Source organism: Oncorhynchus kisutch, linkage group LG7 (assembly GCF_002021735.2).
Source record: "Oncorhynchus kisutch isolate 150728-3 linkage group LG7, Okis_V2, whole genome shotgun sequence".
Lineage (NCBI taxonomy): Eukaryota > Metazoa > Chordata > Actinopteri > Salmoniformes > Salmonidae > Oncorhynchus > Oncorhynchus kisutch.
The window spans coordinates 46,142,512-46,158,801 of record NC_034180.2 but is presented as its reverse complement, the minus strand read 5'-3'; the positions used below and the strand labels follow the sequence as shown (position 1 = coordinate 46,158,801).

The 16,290-nt window shown below is 41.6% G+C and overlaps 1 protein-coding gene across 2 annotated transcripts in view; it reads left to right on the top strand.

The window, feature by feature from the left end:
• Window positions 1-4,079: 4,079 nt before the first annotated feature.
• The window catches only part of LOC109894675 (leucine zipper protein 1), a 70,410-nt gene continuing 58,199 nt past the window's right edge, over window positions 4,080-16,290 (top strand). For both annotated transcript variants that reach the window (XM_020488323.2, XM_031829190.1), the window contains exon 1: window positions 4,080-4,366. The gene's annotated coding sequence lies outside the window, so the exon portion shown is untranslated. The remainder of the gene's footprint in view (window positions 4,367-16,290) is intronic.

Genomic DNA, 16,290 nt, shown 5'->3' with positions numbered 1-16,290 from the left:
GGACTTGAACCAGATCGAACATCTCTGTAGAGACCAGAAAATCGCTGTGCAGCGAAGCTCCCCATCCAACCTGACAGAGCTTGAGAGGATCTGCAGAGAAGAATGGGAGAAACTCCCTAAATACAGGTGTGCCAAACTTGTAGCGTCATAGCCAAGAAGACTTGAGGATGTAATCGCTGCCAAAGGTGCTTCAACAAAGTACTGAGTAAAGGGTACTCATGAGTACTCATGCAAATGTGATTTCATTTTTTTTATATACATTTGCACACGTGTATTTAAACCTGTTTTTGCTCTGTCATTATGTTGTATTGTGTGTAGATTTGATTTTAGATTTGATTTTAGAATAAGGCTGTAAAGTAACAGAATGTGGATAAGGTCCAGGGGTCTCAATACTTTCCGAATGCACTGTATAACTTGTATTTTAATTAGTAATTTTTCATCAGTTGACTTTTGATACATAGAGATATATCATATCTTACAGCCTCATTATAAGACATTATAAAGGCTAATTCAGGCTTATAACAAGTTATAAAGCATTATACCAGCAGACTTTCAGTATTGTTACCAAGGTTTTTTTGTCTTCTACCTCTCTCCAGTCTTACTTTCACTCCCCCTCAGTCTCCCTCTCTCTCTCTCGCTCTTTTCTCTCAGTAATTTTCTTTCTCTCTATTACTGTTGTTCTGCTTTTCTTTCTCTCCACCTCTTCTCTCGTTTCTACTGGGCTGTCATGCTCCTTCCTTTAGCCTTCTCTGACTGTGGAGGACACCAGTCCCTACGGATTTTGATGGATATATGCCCTATCTGATGATTTTCTAAGTGCATCCTCTCTTTCCCTCTACACTCACATGCACATAAACACACATATGCACACACACAGTCTTACACTCATATACCATAGACACACACTCATGAGCGAGCATACTCACATACACACACACACAAAAATGTATGAGGATTCTTTCCTGCAATGGTTGTCTGGGTATGCCTGGTGTTTCTCATCCAACAGTTTATAAGACATAAAATGGGATTTAATTTCTCTTTGATCATTTTTCATTCAAGGCCTTTTAACCTATTTGGTGTCTTCAGCATACACAGCTAGTCAGCTAAAGTATGAATGTTGCATTCACCTCCCCTTGTGTTAAACAATATGATCACTCACAGCAATTTATACAATCTACTGAGAGCATCTCATTTATACGGTGTTGAATGCAGCTTGGATTATCTGTGAGATACTATCAATATGTGTTTTTATTACACAACCGTATAGTCACCGCAGCCTCGTACAAGGTCATGGATACGTGGGGACTGTGAATATGACATTTTTTTCCACCCACGCTGTTTCACAGATCATAATGATGTCCAACCACTGATTTTTAATTACACTAAGCTAGAATGAAGGACTTTGTTTTTTTCCTGTTCAGGAGAACAACAATTAGAAGGAGAAAATAAATAGTGCCCTTCCCTACTCTTCTTTGACCTCTGTTTGAAACTCATGTTTGAAACCCACGTTTGAAGCCCTTATATGAAAATGACTCAAGAAATAAAAACTCCCAATACACAATTTTTGATGTACATCATATCTAGTCTACATATCCAACTGATAATTCATGTTGGCTGAAAAGCAGGATGTACTGCTGAAATAAGTCAATATTAAATGCAGACGGAAGGCGAAACACTTTCCACAGATAAAATACTTGATCCACTTTATTTCCTGGTTAAGTTACAGTCACAACAACTGGACCTTAATTAGAACAAGGTGTCGCCATCTGGTGCTTTTGGTTAATAAATACCCAATCAAATGCTTGTGGTGGTCAATACTTGAGCCAAGACTATGGGCAGCGGGAGGAGTCAAATAGCACTTTGTGGTTAGGTACATTGTGATTGGCCCTATTGTCACATGATTACAGTGAGACACAGATGTACTTTGGCCTCTGCTGTGTGATGACAGTTGATTATATAAGTCTAATGGAGATGACAGTGTTGGGGAAGTTACTCTGAAAATATAGTTTACCAAGCTACCAACTACCTCACACTGGGAGAAGTTAAGCTACTAGGAGAAGTTAAATGTAATTAAATCAAGCTTTATTTATACAGCAAATTTCAGACATGGAATGCAACGCAATGTGCTTTACAGGAAGAAGAAATATATATATATATATATAAATTTACATCCCAACAAACATAAGATAAAAAACAAAAAAAATGACACTGAAGCTACCATTAAGAAGCATATAGGTTACTTAACTAAAGTTACTTTGAAAAGGTAGTTCACTACATCCAAGCTACTGTGTGATAAATTATCATATCTACATATGAAATGTCATAGACTACATATTGCAAGAATAGATCCCTCTGGTGTCAGATGTTAACGTAATGTGCGTCAATCTAAGTAACATAGTTTTTAAAATCCTATCAAAATCTGTCAGTTTAAGATAAAGATATATATTTTTTGTTGTTGCATGGGCTGCATCTCAATCCACCTATGGTGGTCTTTCTGCATCTGTGGGGGAAGATGACCGAACTACAGCATCGTTTGTCAGACCATGAGACATCCCGAAAATCGGTCTTCTCATGAAAACATCTGTATCGTCCACTCTATAGAAAGAGAAGATTCTCACAAACACCATTTTTTTAAATGTGTACCTTTATTTAACTAGGCAAGTCAGTTAACAACACATTCATATGTACAATGATGGCCTAGGAACAGTGGGTTAACTGCCTTGTTCAGGGGCAGAACGACAGATCTTTACCTTGTCAGCTCGGGAATTCAACCTAGCAACCTTTCAGTTCCTGGCACAATGCTCTAACAACTAGGCTACCTGCCACCCCACAATGGTATTCTACGTTTTTGCTCTACAACCCCCACAAGTGTTACACACTCCTCTGAAGGTAACCAATACCAGTTTTAAAAATAGAATGAAAGTCTGGAGGTGGTTTTGTGCCTAAACATGTTGAATTTGTTTTTAAATATATATTTCTTGAGCTTTCTTATATCTCCTAGATATAGGACAGACACTTCAAAACCTTATTCCTTATGGTTTATTGCCATTGCCACTTTTTTTGCCATTAATGAAGCTGATAAGCAATGCGTTTCTATGGGCTATAGTAGTAAAGGCCAGATTCAATATTTTATCTAATATATTTATTTATTTATTTCATAAGCTAAATTATCCATAGTATAACCATCTTAAAACAATTCCATATATCAAATTCGAACAATATTGATATCAATATCGACAATATATATATGTATGTATGTGTGTATATATATTTAAAAAAAACGTTATTGTTGAGCAAAATCCAAACTCCACACAGATTCACTCCAGATCTTGTATTTAGAATCATGTACAATGTACAATGTAGAAAATAGTAAAAAAAAACTTGAATGAGTAGGTGTGTCCAAACCTTTGCCTGGTACTGCGTGTGTATATATATATATATATATATATATATGTGTGTGTGTGTGTGTGTGTGTGTTTTATTGTCACATACACCAAATATGTGCAGTGAAATGTGTTGTTTTACAGGGTCAGCCATATTATTACGGTGCCCCTGGAGCAAATTAGGAGTAAGTGCCTTGCTCAAGGGCACATCAACAGGTATTCAAACCAGTGACCTTCCGGTTACTGGCCTGACAGACTAACCTCTAGGCTACATGCTGCCCTGTACTGCAAAAACTTGCTGTGAGATATTAGCCAGTACAGGGGGACTTTATACATAGGGACCTAAGGGACCCTATTGATGGAAACAGCCTGTTCCTCTTCCCAAAAGCCCGATACAAATATTTGTATTATTTCATAAAATAAATAGTTTTATTATATGATATACCATATTGTCCATTGACAGGCCAAATGCAGTCAAGTTTTTTTCTGCAAAGTTTTCTGAAACGGCTGACTTCCTTAGGCTACATTCCCTTTACTGCTCTGACATTCTTTTTTAGGTCATTGTAATGTGCGGAAACCTAAGCTCTAATATTCAGAGGCTCAAGTCATTTTCTCTCTGAATTCGACGTGTTTCGTTCTATATCCATGGGCTAGACTTGAGGAGAGGCGGGACTGTACAGCGGGGAAGGGCGTTCTTGCTGAGGTCAGACCAAGACTCGTCACACAAGGGGTGGGTCTTACGGCGCAAAGGAAAACCCACCTTTTTCATTGTTAGGGACAAGGTGGAATGTGTTGGTTTGATCCTACAGCTCAGGCGGGGAATATAGGGAAGAAACAACGAACGCAGATAAGTAGGAAAAAAAGCCTTTTGCCGCTGGTGTACCAGAAATCTGTGAAATAACTTGTCTTTGATTCAAACCTAGTCATCTAATCGGCACTAACCGAATGAATTTGGGGACTATCGCAGATTCTTTCATCGCAAGGTAGGTGAACTAGCTATTGTAAAACTACACATATTACTACATGGAAACATTTAACTGTGCTAGGATGCTGTAACTTCCTGAGTTCGACACGGGCAGACTCCGAACTGCGGCAAGTTTTGACCCCTCCTCCCTCTGCTCTTCTGCTGGCGCAGCCAAAAGGAAGCCTCCACGAAACACCAGACTGCGGTTAAAAACCTGGGCCACGTTCAGTAGGAAAACGGGGTGGAATGTTGCAGAAATAAATATAACGACGAATAGAACTGACGTGATTCCATATTCATCAAGTCAGACATGTTTGTCCAGTGGTACATATTTCCATAGCCATGTATTTGCCTATTACTGTCTGAACTTTCTACAACGTTGTGTCCTGCTGAGCGGCCAGGTGGTTAAATTGTGTAACAGTTTGAAGTTTTCCTCTTTCGTAGCTCGCTAGTTGACCGTTTCATAATATTACGAGTTGCTAGGCTACTTTTGCGTTCATTGGCGACGTAACTTTACCGCTATCAGGATGTGATGTTGGGGGTTTCTGAACAGGACATTTTTATGTTTTCCTCGAGAACAATGTATCCGGATCGAACGATTTCTTGAAATGAATTCGCAACACTATTAACCACTCACCATAACACAAATCGAAAAAGTCCACTTTTTTTCTTAGTCAACTACACAGTCCACTGTAACCTTTAAATATTTAGTAGCCTAAAGTAGGCCGCTTTTTTTTTCGGGTCAAGGTAAATAACGATTGCAATGTTCTGAGCAAGATGGCAGTAAAAACCCTTTCTATATTGATACTTGACAGATACTATTTTAGCTGGCTCCCAAGTAGTCTGTGTTGACACAGCCATAGGTAATGTTCTTCAACTTGATGTCTATGGATAAATCATCAAATGCATTTAGGTCAATGCTGAAATTGTGAAGACAGCAGGGAAATATCAGCCTGATACAATTGGAGATTGTCTTGATTGTTGGCAATATTTTTGCAAAGATCCACTTGACATTGGAAGGGAGTTTCCCCAAAGATAGCAATTTTTTATTTCACTGCACCAATATGGGAATTGGGCAGTGATACAGAAATCTGCAGGTCTCATCAAAGTGAACACCTAATGCCTGAGAATCCTTTTAACACAGTACATTTGGATAGTCGAGCATTGATTTGCCCTCATGTTGGCGCGAGCAGGCTAGGTATCTACAGCCAATCCAGTATGGGTTGGAAACTACAGTGAGCTTCGATTGGTCAATAGCAAGGCAATGTCAGAGTATTTGCATAAAGTTCAGCTTTCCCCAATTTTGGTCCCACTCTATTCACGCTCCCCCACCCATGTTTGCGTCGCCCAATGGTCCCCTGCCCACTTTGCTTCAGATGTTGGCTCTGTTGTTTCATTGCCCCAACGTTCTAGGTGGATTTCCGGTGAAACAGCTGAGATCCACAAATCACGTTGGGGGTGAAGAAACAACCATTGGGCGTGAGCATGGGTGAGAGAAGTGAACAGGGTGGGACCAAAATTGGGGAAAGCTGAACTTTATGCAAATACTCTGTGACATTGCCTTGCTATTGACCAATCGAAGCTCACTGTAGTTTCCAACCCATACTGGATTAGCTGTTGATACCTAGCACTGCCTAACTTGCTTGCTAGCACCAACATGAGGGCAACGCAAGTGTTACTATCCGAATTCACGCATGAAAGGGATCTCGGCTATAAGAGGGGTGTGTGTGTGTGTAATGGCAGGGGTGTGTGACTCGGGTACCTGTGAAAGTTTGTTGCTGTATGTGTACATGGACCACATACATAGCCCACATATAACGAGTGTCAAAGCAATGAGATGTAATGCTGAGTCTGAACATCACATTTTATTGGTCACATGCTTGGTAAACAACAGGTGTAGACTAACAGTGAAATGCTGACTTACGGGCCCTTCCCAACAATACAGAGAGAGAAATAGAAAGATAACCGCCTGGTATAGAGGGATGGCAGGTAGCGCATCCCCAGTGACATACTGAGCCGTAGGCACTACCTTCTATAGCGCCTTGCTGTCGGATGCCAAGCAGTTGCAATACCAAGCGGTGACCCAGCCAGTCAAAATGCTCTCAATGGTGCAGCTGTAGGACTTTGGGGGGGGGGGGGGGGTCAGAGGGCCCATGACAAATCTTTTCAGCCGCCTGAAGAGGCGTTGTCGTGCCTTCTTCATGACTGTGTTGGGTGTGTGTGGGTGAACGGGAGCAATGCTCCTTCAGCAGTAGTAGTAGTAGCAGCAGTGGGGAGTAGTAGTCTGGCAGGCTGGACCGTGGGATATAAATGGAGCTAGGGAGAAAGATAGAGAGGGGATCTGTTTCAGACATGAAGGCAAGTCACTGCTGGCTTTCCAGTAAGTCCCAGAGCCAGCTACTAACTCTGCTACTGCTTCCACCCCTTCTGATGGTGGAAACACAAGTACAAGATAGTTAGACTGCGAGATAGGCACAGATGCATGCATTGGAGATTCACTATTTGTGCATACAGGGAATAATCTATCCATTTCGGCCTTAGTAGGATTCAGAAGTACATGGTCATTAATATTGTCGACACAAGCTGCTTCCAGCCAAGGAAAAGGCCATTTTACGCCATCGTGCCAAACCATTGAGAGGTTACAATGCCAAACAAAGCAAGCTCCACACTTGAATTGCAATCCCTTCATATTCTGTCTGTGCGAACATTGGCCAAGTGGATGTGTTGGCCCAGTGGAGAGTACAAAAACTAGAGTGCTGTCCTATTCCACCTCCTATTTGGCCACTTCGTGCTAGTCTACTGTAGCAAACTTTACCTTCAACTTTGGCTGGCCACTTGGTAGGTCTATGGTGTTTTTCCTTTGGGGTTATGTCACTCTTTACTGCTTGATAGTGTACATTACGTTGTCTGAAGACTATTTTCAGAGGATTGGAATTGGAAGCCTTCACGGGTCCAAAAAGTTGGACAGTTAACCGGCGCAGTTAACCGGCGCTGAAGAAGTGAGAGGAAGAGGAGGTAAAGAGCAGTGACGCTCTAACAGGGGCCGCGCTTTGTGTGTCGGCTACTGTGAGCGAGTGACACGAGCAGGGAGGGAGAGGCCGCGGCCAACCAAGCCGACTTGTGCTATAGTAGACTAATATCTGCCATAGCTAGGCTATTTATCATTCAATATGAGTACTAGTACCCGTCTTGACTGCATCAAACCTGGGAGAAGCTAGCTAGCTAGGCTAATTGAGGTCGCATGCTCTTTCTGGTCTTACACAGTTACGTTATAATGTGAATGGAGTTGTTTGTAACAGTCTACTTGTTGGCTCTCGGTCGTTGTACCCGGTCCTTCTCGTTTAACTTTTAATTCCGTCTTCCATTGATTAGATATCTCCTAACCTTTGCCCCACACGGAGGCCCTTTGACTGTAGCCTATTGCCGCTTTGATGACTTATGATTGGCCGACAACAAGCTACATGTGCCCCTCGTAAAAATGGCTCTCTCGCTCTCCCCCGCAGCAGTCATGTTTGGATCTACAGTATATAGGTCCTTCCAGACAAGTCAGTTAAAATTACACATACCCGTGACAATCATATCAGATCCGACTTGCTCTGTCCCAAATCGGATCTCGGGTATCTGGGTACAGGTGGATCTGTGAAAACCTCTAATTGGAATCGTGTAGACAATGTAGGAGTGCCTGTGAACTTAGCCATTCCAAATGGACTTTTTATGATCAAGAGTGAAAGCAAGCAAAGGCGCAGAGTTTGTTCAGTCGCCAAAGTAATAATTCCCCCCCCCCCCCCCCCCCCCTCCTCTTTTTACGACCCGAGTTTACACATGATTCATTTTCCACTTGAAGGAAGCATGCAATGAAATGGCATCTGCTGCCTTTGGCTGAAACCAACGTGTAATCATTATGGGTGTCCAATAAGTGTAAATATCAGAGTTACTAGCTGGACCTGAGGATTACAGAGTGGCTAAATGACCAGTCTGGAGATTAAATGGAAAATTTTGTTTTTTAAACTACCGGGCAGGTCAAGTGTTCCGGTGTTGGTGTATTTCATAGAACTGTAATGGTCTATAGCCTAGATTATATATGTCTGAAAATACTTAGTCTTCCGGGATAGCAAAGTCAACGATGTAGAGAATGATGTTCCAGGTTTCTTTAATAAGGACCTTGTTGAAATAGCGCAGATGATTGCGTTTAGTGAAGCACACAGCCCACGTTTATTGTGATAATGAAATAATGGTCTGAGTATCCGGGACAGTGTCTCGTGTTGATGCTACGCAGGCCAGATGGACACTGCTGCCTGAGCGCCGGCAAAGGGTACGTACTATAGGAGAGTTCTAAATGCTTCTATGGAGTCTGCTAACACTAGCTTTGCCTTTTTGAGGTGTGTTTATGGGTGTTTTTTCCCCCAATCCTGCCTTTAAGACCCTGCAAAGTGGTAGTGGTCCTCAAACCTTCCCCCCAGCCACGCTTTTATCAGTGGTGGGTGACGGTCTTGTCTCTGTGATTTCAGCTGGAGTTCAAACCAATTGTCCGCTGTCTGTACTTTCTTGCAGCACCACTGATCTGATATCAGTAAAGCGTTCCCAGTTCACACTGTTCGTGCTGTTCACTCACTCATTAAAGAACGGCCTTTGACCTACTGGAGGAGATCTGTTGTCACTCCAAAGACGTCAGCTAGGGTAAAACCAGGCTATATTTATCCTGCACAGAGCAACATTATATTCCTGTGTAGGGCAGACTTATTTAGAAAGATTTTTTTCTTACTATGTGTTCTTTTACCAAACAAACCTGGTTTTGTGTTATTTTAATGTTAAATTCCATTTCCACTACAACACAATGAACTAGCCTTTGGGCACTGAAACCCAAGCCCACAACCGCAAAATCTGGAGCATCCATAGAGTCGTGCAAAAGACTTGAGGTATCAGGTATTTGTTCCCTTTCTCCAGGTGCACAGGAGTCATTTGAAGGGGACACAATTAAGCTATGGCTTAATAAATCTCTACTGTCACTGTTGTTATGCTGTAAGCATGGGTGGGTGTCTCCAGTAGAGCAGGCCACTGTATGGTAAAGCCCGGGGGTAACTTAAGTTCCACTTGGTGTTTGTCTGTGCATGTTCATGTTTGGGGTTGGGTATGCCACAAGCGGACAGATGGTGTGTGTTGGCAGGAAGATGACGGGTACAGTTGAAGTGTCCAACATGATTGGGTCTTGAGTGGCTTTGCGTTGATCCTTTTTACCAGTGACTCGTTTTGGCCTCCTTAGTGTCAAAAGGGTGCAAAATGGGCAGCTCATTGTTGGATGCTTCGATTGGATCTGGCAATCGGAACGAAGAGTGGCGTTTCCTTGGTGGTCTTTTTTGTTGGAGCATGTGGCTATGTGATGGCAGCCTTCATGTTATCAATGGGATGTGCCTCAGATCATCCCTTAGGATACTGTCAGTACGTAATGTCTCAAAGGCTATATTTTTCTGTACCCAATTGTAATAGTAAATATTTTCTTGTTCTTGTAGGTGATGAGCAGTGGGCTGGCTGGCTCAGCTAAATAAACTCGTAGCATTAGCTGGATGTTGATAAATTTACCTACACCTCTTTCTGAGGGGAAAGATATAAACACACTTGAGATAAAATTCCTCAGCCATGAAATATTTCATTTGTGTGAACTTTGTAGCCCCTGTTTCCAGACCTCAAGACAGTGCACTTGGGAAAGTCTCTCCATGGCTGCCACGTTTGTATTGTGAGTTGATATGAGCTTGGAGGCTTTCGACAGATCCGTTAAAGAGTGTTAGAGGCTAGCATAGGAGGTGTGCCGGTGAAGGAATGTGTTGGAATATGAGCAATTGGTCAGAACAGAGACCATAAAAAAGACCATTCTTAATGATTTACCCATATGGTCCACTATCTCTAAACCTATTGTCACTTGCTCTTGTCTCTACCTCACTTGTCTCATACTGTTTAATATATATATATTTATGTTTAGAACATTCAGGTTTGTAATGCAAGCTTTATTAAGTCCTCCATTTTGGGCAGCACAAAGAGGCTACAGAGGTGATTTAAACACAGCTTCAGATTAGTGGTCGACCGATTAATCGGCATGGCCGATTTAATTAGGGACGATTTTCAAGTTTTCAAAACAATCGGTAATCTGCATTTTTGGACGCCCATTGCATTCCACGAGGAAACTGTGTGGCAGGCTGACCACCTGTTACGTGAGTGCAGCAAGGAGTCAAAGTAAGTGGCTAGCTAGCATTAAACTGGTGATATTACTAGGTTAACTAGCTTGTCCTGCGGTGCCTGTTAATTTATCATCGACTCAGTCTACTTCGCAAAACGGGGGATGATTTAACAAAAGCTCATTTGCAAAAAAAAGCACAATTGTTGAACGAATGTAACTAACCATAAACATCAATGCCTTTCTTAAAATCAATACACAGATTTTTTTTAAACCTGAATATTTAGTTAAAAGAAATTCATGTTAACAGGCAATATTAACTAAAGAGATGGTGTCATTTCTCTTGCGTTCATTGCACGCTGTCAGTGTATATGCAACAGTTTGGGCCGCCTGGCTTGTTGATAACTAATTTGCCAGAATTTTACATAATCATGACATAACATTGAAGGTTGTGCAATGTAACAGCAATATTTAGACTTAGGGTTGCCGCCCGTTCGATAAAATACGTAACGGTTCTGTATTTCACTGAAAGAATAAATGTTTTCTTTTCGAAATGATAGTTTCCGGATTTGACCATATTAATGACCATGGCTCGTATTTCTGTGTTATTGTATTATTAAGTCTATGATTTGATAGAGCGGTCTACCTGTGCGATGGTAGGCGGCAGCAGGGACGTAAGCATTCATTCAAACAGCACTTTCCTGCATTTGCTAGTAGCTCTTTGCTGTGCTTTAAGCATTGCACTGTTTATGACTTCAAGCCTATCAACTCCTGAGATTAGGCTGGAAACACTATATTGCCCATAAGAACATTCAATAGTCAAAGGTATATGAAATACAAATGGTATAGAGATAAATAGTCCTATAATTCCTATAATAACTACAAACTAAAACTTCTTACCTGGGAATATTGAAGACTGATGTTAAAAGGAACCACCAGCTTTCATATGTTCTGAGCAAGGAACTTAAACGTTAGCTTTTTTTACATGGCAAATATTGCATTTTTACTTCTCCAACACTTTGTTTTTGCATTATTTAAACCAAATTGAACATGTTTCATTATTTATTTGAGACTAAATTGATTTTATTAATGTATTAAAATAAGTTCATTCAGTATTGTTGTAATTGTCATTATTACAAATATATATTTATATATATACAGTGCCTTGCGAAAGTATTCGGCCCCCTTGAACTTTGCGACCCTTTGCTACAATTCAGGCTTCAAACATAAAGATATAAAACTGTATTTTTTTGTGAAGAATCAACAACAAGTGGGACACAATCATGAAGTGGAACGACATTTATTGGATATTTCAAACTTTTTTAACAAATCAAAAACTGAAAAATTGGGCGCGCAAAATTATTCAGCCCTCTTAAGTTAATACTTTGTAGCACCACCTTTTGCTGCGATTACAGCTGTAAGTCGCTTGGGGTATGTCTCTATCAGTTTTGCACATCGAGAGACTGACATTTTTTCCCATTCCTCCTTGCAAAACAGCTCGAGCTCAGTGAGGTTGGATGGAGAGCATTTGTGAACAGCAGTTTTCAGTTCTTTCCACAGATTCTCGATTGGATTCAGGTCTGGACTTTGACTTGGCCATTCTAATACCTGGATATGTTTATTTTTGAACCATTCCATTGTAGATTTTGCTTTATGTTGCGGATCATTGTCTTGTTGGAAGACAAATCTCCGTCCCAGTCTCAGGTCTTTTGCAGACTCCATCAGGTTTTCTTCCAGAATGGTCCTGTATTTGGCTCCATCCATCTTCCCATCAATTTTAACCATCTTCCCTGTTCCTGCTGACGAAAAGCAGGCCCAAACCATGATGCTGACACCACCATGTTTGACAGTGGGGATGGTGTGTTCAGGGTGATGAGCTGTGTTGCTTTTACGCCAAACCTAACGTTTTGCATTGTTGCCAAAAAGTTCAATTTTGGTTTCATCTGACCAGAGCACCTTCTTCCACATGTTTGGTGTGTCTCCCAGGTGGCTTGTGGCAAACTTTAAACAACACTTTTTATGGATATCTTTAAGAAATGGCTTTCTTCTTGCCACACTTCCATAAAGGCCAGATTTGTGCAATATACAACTGATTGCTGTCCTATGGACAGAGTCTCCCACCTCAGCTGTAGATCTCTGCAGTTCATTCAGAGTGATCATGGGCCTCTTGGCTGCATCTCTGATCAGTCTTCAACGCATCGGCGTTGAAAAATCATAGTCGGTCGACCTGTTAGTGATTCAAATCGTATCTAACCGAATTGTTTCAAACTATGTTTCAGAGATGAGTATCGAATCGTCTTGAAAAGGAAAGATGCACATCCCTACTGCTGAGCCATCCTCCATTTCCTTGTCTCTGAAACGGATACTGATTTTGTCATTGCTGCAACACCAGAATATTAAAATGTTCCTGCTTAGTTGCATGATGACCTGTATTAGTTTGATATTTTTCTGTTTTTCTGCAGAGCCATCATAACATCCTGGTATGCATGATTCTTTGGACTGCGATTGGACCATAGAAAGAAAGTATTTTTGTTAACCTCTCTTTCTCCTAGTCACCCACTAGAGAAAGCCAATATGATCATTATTGTACTCATGCCAAGAATTGTGTTGGTGGCAAAGTGTTGAAGGCGATAAGTTCTCTCATGTTTAATCAGTTGCCCCTCGCCACTTTGGATCAACATTTGGTTGGCACAAAGAAGCAGCCACTCCATGTTTTGAGTACTTTCTCCCACGGTAATGGACTGACTTGGATGGTTATCATGGACGTCCAGGCCCTGTTGTGACTTTGAACCCAGAATGGTCCTGTACAGATACAGTAGGCTACACTGTGCCTATACAAAAAGGCTTCTCAAGAATGGCCCACGAAATGCAATCCTTTGAATAAAAGAAAAGGAGGTAAATGCTCAGAAATCATGTAGAGTCACAGCGGTTGAACTGGGACAGCGGGATGGACGGGGAAGTTAACAGGGAGAAAAAAGTTAAGAGATTTTTCCTTAATTCCTCAGCTACAGTTATTTTGTGTGTCCCTTGAATCTTCTGGACAGGCCAATATTTCTCATCATGGGCTCCCAACGATTCTTATCTACGGCTTCTCGACGAGTCCCTCGGCTGTTCTCACATGAGTCCTCCCTCCTCTCCGGCCCGCTGTTCTCACATGAGGCCTCCTCTCCGGCCCGCTGTTCTCACATGAGGCCTCCCTCATCTCTGGCCCGCTGTTCTCACATGAGTCCTCTCTCCTCTCCGGCCCAGTTCCAGGGGTCCATAGGGTCCTCTCCGGCCCAGTTCCAGGGGTCCATAGGGTCCTCTCCAGCCCAGTTCCAAGGGTTCATAGGGTCCTCTCCAGCCCAGTTCCAGGGGTATTTTTGGTTAATGAAAAGATATCTGAAGTGCTTACCCTTAAAAGGGATGTCAGGGTGGAAGCTTGTGTTGTGTTTAACATTGTGTGTGGTACCAGTCTTGAAAACACTGGAATGTCGTGCGTTAGTGGGCTGGAAAGAGTGGGAGTGGGGGGGGGCACGTTCGGGAAAAGGGAGAAATATTTGTTGTTTTTCAGAATCCATTCCAGTATGGTTCATGGTGCATTCTTCATGTGGGAAAATGACTAGTGAGGAAGGTGAACATTGGACTCTAATTCGCAGGATATCTTATCTATCCACAGCAAATTCTTATTACAGGACTGTACCTGTCTACATTACATAACCTGTTTTTGAACGATCGTCTCAGATGACTTCATCTACCACACACACTGGTACTTTGCACAGTAGGCCTATCTCTGAAGTCAAAAGTATCTCAAAATCCTTTAACTTTTACCCCTGAGTATTCCATTTAAAATCCAGTCAATTCAGAAAAGTAAACCAAATTCCAATTCCACATTTTCCTCCATTGAAAAGCAATGAAAAAGAATTGGAGTTGAAATTCCATTGTACTTCCTGAATTGAAATGGAGCTGACATGCATTTTATAGCCATTTCTACTCAGACTGTTGTACTACTTTGAGTATTGTAATGGGTCTTTCAACTCCTGTACCATGGTAGTTGAGCTAGACCCATTTTCCTAAGCATCTTTTTCTTCACTCGCAGGATTTAAGATGGGCCTCTTATTTTCTGTTGTTTTTTCGGTCGAGACGGTCCTCTGTTTTTAGTTCTCTGGGCCTGTGGTTGGCAGATGGCCGGCTGGTCCAGCCTGGCCTCGCCAGCATACCACAAGCTACAGGAGTTCATCCCAAGGGCTCTTGTTGACGTTTGGTCTCCCAGAGCGATAGCTTGCTGCTGTTCTAGGAACTCTGAGATGAGAAGACGTTGACAGCAAATGTGTGGTTGACAGACTTTGCCAGAGGTGTCTCTCGTACTCACACTTCAAAGTGTGTGAGGGGAGGATGGATGATGATGAATAGGGAGAGACATGGGTAAAAAGCGTTATTTTCTGTTCTTGGCAGTTCTTTCTTAACTCGTAACTAGCCTTGCTGCTATGTTTTGTTTTACTTCTTAACCAGAGAGAAAGAGGGAGTGTTGGAGTGCGAAAGAGAGGGTATGGGGGAGGAACCGCAGGCTGCTTGTTAAACATGACCTCTAGAAGGATCGGGAGCTGTGATTAGCGTATTTGGTGTCAGTGAGAGGGCATCTAGGCAACAACCTGGAGCACCCAGCAACCAAAGCCACCTCATTTGTTCAGAGAGTGACAGCCCTGCCTGCTGTAGCCAATTATGCCATAAGAAATATAATCTAGTAATTTATTTTTGAAGTAAGCCAACATAAGCACCAGGCATAAGACTACTGTAACTTAACTGTCCTGGGCCAGTATCCACAAAGCATCTCAGCAGGAGTGCTTATCTTGGATCTGTCCATATAATCTTATTAATCTAATAGGTTAAACTGATCCTTGATCAGCACTCCTACTCTGAGACTTTGTGAATACAGGCCCTGATCTTACACTAGGAGTGTGAACATTTTAAACAGTAAAATATTTGACTGAAATTGGGACGTTAAAGCTTAAGAAAAAATCCCTAACCACATTTTTTTAAATATTTTTTTATCACAGTGCAGTTATCACAAAACTACCACTAGAAGGAACTGATCATCATAAAGGGAAAAATGTAAATTGAACAAATACCTAACTCAAAAATGCTGTAACGTTAGGAGGAGATATGGATCTTTCATATGATTTGTCACAGATGTAAAGCACTCCATCTCATCGTAGTTAAGTTTGAAAAATTGCGCTGAAAGGCAAGCTGTCAAACTGCCGTTAATAAGTGACAAGTGGCACGCTGTTTATCAGTGCCGTGCCCAACATCATTAACTAGCTAGCTAAAATTCCATCCCTGTGTTTCAGTAACACAGGCTACAACAAGCTAAATCAGCTGATTTACATCACTAGCGACCACTATACTTGCACATAATTTGTGCAGGAGTCAGGCCTGGAATTTTGTGATGTTAGGGGTAAGGCCATTTGGGCCCAATCTGGTGAGGTGCCCAATCTGCCAGCGCGCCAAGCCATTTAAATAGCCAATTTAAAAAAAACACTAGTTATTCTGTTAAGAAAGACATGTATGTAAATGTACATAAATAATTAGCCAACCTTTTATTGTTCTTTTGTTTTTTTCCTCTTGTGTTTATTGTGTAGTAAATGTTTTTATTTTCATAGTTGAATGTTTTTTCCTGTGAAGCACATTGCGCTGCAATCCATGTCTGAAATGTGCTGTATAAATAAAGCTGGATTTGACTTCAGTGTAGGTGATGGCCTGTGTGTATTGGCTACAGTCGGTCATGTCCAGACCAACGC